Source organism: Artemia sp. Qi Xiang Cuo, chromosome 15, assembly GCF_049724085.1.
Source record: "Artemia sp. Qi Xiang Cuo chromosome 15, ASM4972408v1, whole genome shotgun sequence".
Lineage (NCBI taxonomy): Eukaryota > Metazoa > Arthropoda > Branchiopoda > Anostraca > Artemiidae > Artemia > Artemia sp. Qi Xiang Cuo.
The window spans coordinates 36,726,447-36,731,621 of record NC_142808.1 but is presented as its reverse complement, the minus strand read 5'-3'; positions in this window follow the sequence as shown (position 1 = coordinate 36,731,621).

Below are 5,175 nucleotides of genomic sequence, written 5' to 3'. Positions count from 1 at the left end.
AAATTGATAGTGACAAACAGCGTTATTGCAATGATGTAGTTTATAGACATGCGAAAATTAAGACAGCCAAACAAAAGAGCAAGGAACGGTATGATAACGATATAGATTACCGAAACAAACATAAGAAAAAAGTTGCTACCAGAATATTGGGTAGATACTGGGGTGACAAAAGCTATAATGAAAAAATTAAATTCTCTGTGAAGTTGTACCGAAGAACGCATAAGGACAAAGAGAAAAATTACATTCAGAAATACAAGAAGATGGCAAAAATGCAGGCTGATCTTTGTAAATTGAGAAACATTTTACGCATGTTTTATCGGGATCACGAAAAGTATACAAAATTACAGATTAAAATTCTCTTTGAAAGAGCGGATGCTGTTGAAAAGTCGGCTAGAAATTCTTTGGCAAAGCTTCATAGTAATATCCAAAAGAAATGTTGTCAGTTTAACGAAAAGCTTCCAAGGTGTGGATTGGCAACTGCGGAACAGTTTATAGATGCAATGGAAAATGTTCGACAACACAGTGAATATACGGAGGCGTACTTCTTAGAAAATTCGTATATTAATTTTGGAAGGAGCAATTGCAGTTTATGTAGCATCAATAAAAATATATATACAAGCATACCTATCAACAGCGAAGGAAAAGCAATGTTTTTCAATTATGTAGAAAACGAGCCTGTTAGGGTTATTAGTAAATGTTTTTGTAAGACTAATGATTTAGAACAAATTCCTGGAACACCGACTCAAGAAAAAAGCATTTCTAACTGTGTTTTAAACAGTTCTTTTAGTTCTACTGAATATTTGGCAAAAAATTCTCTGTGTAGTAGACCAAACTGTCCTGAAAAGTACGAGACAACTACTGAAAAATGCTCTAAAACTAGATCTGACAAGGAAATTATGATGGCTGAAGTCACCTATAACAATCTGAGTAAACATTCAAAACCAAAAATTGGGCAGCAGGTTACTTGGCAATGTCACCCTGATATCTGCAAGCTCTATCCGACGGATATTGAATTATGTCAAATTATTTTTGATATCCTTGAAAATAATATAGCATTAAAATTTTCAACTGACAAAGTGGTTAATTTCTACCTTGGCGGCTTGGATTATTGTGAAATCAATTACAGGGATACAAGAAAGCATGGGCATTCGTTATACTGTAGCCCAAATGAGGGATGTCAGAGCTATTTGCGTTCTCTAAGGGCACTAGCTCCACATTTTCCTGTCTTCAACTGTTTCATTAATAGCGTATATAAGGCAGTATCAAAATGTAAGATTATACAAAATATTAATATAATAAAAGTCGAGGGCTCGTACAATGAACTAAGTCATTATATAGAAGAAGTGTCAAGTAGACTCTGTCGTAATAATAGTCAAGACTTCATTTACGGTGATAGCAATATTAGAGTTTCTGTGGATGAAAATACAATAATAAAATTATTTGGTGACAGCCTTGATAAGGTAGCTAACATCAGGGATGTATACCCCACAATGCATTGTGACAGTTGTGAGCAGATAAAGACAAAATACCAATTGAAGAGTCTAAGATCCCTTTCAAATAAAAAAGGTTTTGATGTAATGATGGCCACGATTTTAGAAAACCTACAACAGGACATACCCAAAGATGACAGAGAACAACTAATTCAATGTACAGGTTGGAAAGAGGATGTCATAGATTCATTCTCTGTCTGTGATTACTGTGCTAGGAAAATGTTGAAAAGTCAGGAGAATGTCCGATCAGTATTAAATAACCTTCATATAGACTGTACACCGGAATGTATAAAGTGTTTAAATAATTTTGAAATGGCAATGATTCGATTTGTAATGCCTTGTCTTACGATCGTCAGATTAAGGCAGGTAACTGCATTGAAGAGACCTAGAACAGAACTTGTTGACGCTTTTAAGGGGAGAATAATATGTCTACCTGTTGATGTGCAAGCAAATGCAGATATACAGCCTGAAAAACTTCTTAACATTGATAGTTTTGTAGTCATTGTCAATGGTCAGCCTACTTACAACAAGAATGTTTGGACTGCACTAATAGATCTGAGAAAAGTCCATGGAGCACTGTTGTGATTAAGAGAGAACAACCGTCTCTATAAAACAATACGTGCATGCACCCTAGAAGATTTAAATAAAATACTTGAAGCACGTCTTGCTGAAAAAGCGGTTGGTGTTGATAATTTACCTGAAATACCGGAAGCTGCAATCCTTCAGAAACTGACAGAAAGTGCAAAATCTCCATTGGTTGAACATTTTTCTGTCCAGCCTCTAAATTCAGCGGTTCCAAAAGACTTCATTGAAGATTTTAAGCAGATGAAAGATCTTGGTACTGACCAATTTCAAATCAAGAAACTAAAAGGTGAGAGCGAAGACTTATTTCAGGAAGAACTTGATCTAAAAGTGTTTCCAAATCTTTTCCCGAAAGGCAAATATGGCTTGCGTGACAAGGCAAGACCATTTCGGATTAGGAATGCAGAATATTTCAAATCAAGGCTTCTTAGCAGACATACTAAGTTTCGTCTTGACAAACAGTTTCTTTTTCACAGCTTCCAATTGCAAGAATTCTCTTACATGTGTAATAGCGTCGGTCATATGTTGCGGACTGTGAAACCAAATCAAAATGCTCGTCAATTTATAGACAGGCTTCATTCCCGTGATGGAGAGATGGAAGCAACTTTGTTTTCTGTTCAATCAAAAATCAGAGGATCTCAGCAGTATTTTCAATCTCTTTCCTATAAAGTAAAGTCAATGATTGAGCAATTGGGTCCACCTACTTTGTTTCTGACAGTTTCTTGTGCTGAGTGGTACTCTCCTGAATTTATTGACTATTTACGGACTGTCCATAAGAACTTACCTGGTGTGGCAAAAATGACCCCAGCAGAGTTTACGTGTCTAGATCCAATTGAAGTTTCCATGCACTTTGACAAAAAATGGACACCTATATTTAATGAGCTGATTTGTTCAAAGACAAATCCTTTGTTTGGTAAAATTAAGGATCATTTCCGGCGTATCGCGTATCAGAAACGAGGCGCGTCTCATGTACATTGTGTATTGTTGATTGAAGATGCTCCTATTATAGGGAAATCAACAGCTTCTGAAGTGATTCAGTATATCAATAGTGTTATAACTTATGAAATACCAAATAGATTGACTAGTCCAACTCTTCACAAACTGGTCAAAGACCATCAAGTGCACCACTGTAATAAATACTGTCAAAGCAAATATAAGAGAAAAAGAGGAAGATGGGTTACGTATTGTAAGTTTGGCTTTCCTCGTCCTACAAAGGAACGAACAGAATTATATGACATCCTTGACTGCTTGGCTCATGGTACAAACCGTAAAAAGCCAAGAAAAAGAATATATCATCTGCTTCGAAGAGATGACGAGCGTTATATAAATGACTATTCTTCTGCGTTACTTTTTGCTAATCAAGCAAACATTGATATTCAATATATTGGCCATTTGGGCTCTAAATTACCGTATTACATTACCGATTACTTGACAAAAGCAGAGAGTGTCGAAATAGAAGCAATGTGGGAGGAAGTAAATAATGCATGCAAAAGTCTCGGTCAACGAACTATGTCCTACTTGTTGAAGTCCATAAAAACCCGTCAAGTTGGAGCAGTTTAAGCTGCTGATAGGCTTCTTGGTACTAAATTGCATAGTATTTCTAGGCAATTTAGATATATTGACCTTGCGAAAAAGAGTGAGGTGAAGAGGACACTGAAAAGGTATGAGGTGCTTGAAAAGCTTGCTAAAAACGATCCACAGAGTAGTGATTTGTACATTGCCCACTGGGTTATTGATGTCTACCCTAAAAGACCGGAACATGTGGAAAATATCAGTCTTTTTCAGTTATTGTCTTGGTATGAACGGGAGCGTAATGGTACTGATGATAATATGATGTTAACTGACGGGTCCTTCTACCTCAGAAAAAGGCTTTTTAAACCGTATATCATACAGCACAGAAAGGTAAACCCATTTGAAACTGACGAGAAGAAAAATGCTTACTATGGAGATCTTTTAAAATTGTTTAAACCTTGGCAAAATCAAAATGAACTAGTAGTCAGTGGAAATAGCAACTACGAAACCTACTGTCTTGAAAGTGTAAAATATCCCGACATGGTAGCTTACCAAGAAAAATTTGTTGTTAAGAGTAAAAGCGATATAGAATTTGAAGAAAGGGTCCGAGAACGTGCAAAAGAAATTCTGAAGGCAGAAAATATTGATGAAAAAATTGAAGATGACACAGAAAATGCAATTCAGGGAGGAGTCATTTACAGAGCAGCAGATGCTATGGAGGATTTGTTAGACGCAAACAAACAGATTTTAAATGGTGAAACCGAAGACAGGTTGAAAAATGATTATGAGTCGCTCAATATTGATCAAAAGAGAGTTGTAGACAAAATTTTAGATTCATTTACCAAGCGCAATGGTGCAACATCTTTGAAGTTGATTGTATCTGGATGTGGGGGTACAGGAAAATCTAGGGTTATCAGTGTCGTGAGAAGACTACTTTGCAACAAGTTCAAGAATGAAGATTGTCCCGTTGTAGTTATGGCACCTACTGGTATTGCTGCACATAGCATAAATGGTTTAACAATACATAGTTGTTTAAGTTTAGCTATTGATCAGGAAAATACCGGAAAGTACACACCTCTCTCCACTGAAAAACTTCTCACTTTGAGAAAGACACTTAAGGAGACAAGAGTTTTTATTATTGATGAAATTTGTATGGTTTCGTCTCTTCTTTTAACCTACATGCATTTAAGACTATTAAAAATATTGGCAGTTGATTTGCCAATGGGTAATGCTAACTGCGTATTTTTGGGAGATTTTCTTCAATTAAGACCAGTAAGTGGTAATCCTCCTTATATACCTCTCACACGACTAGAAGTAAAAAACAGTATCGGATCAGTTGGTACTTTTAACCTCTGGCATCTATTTGAGTATGAGGAACTAAGTATAAATTTGAGACAAAAGATGGATAAGAGTTATGCTAATACACTTGCTGAAATTAGACAGGGGTTTTGCACTGGTGAAAATTTGAATAGTCTTTACAAGAGAAAAATTGGGAACTCCTACAGAGCTTCAAATGACGAAATAATAGATCTTTACTTAAAATTGTATGAAGAGGGAAATAGAACTGTCATTCTTATGCCCACCAATGAAA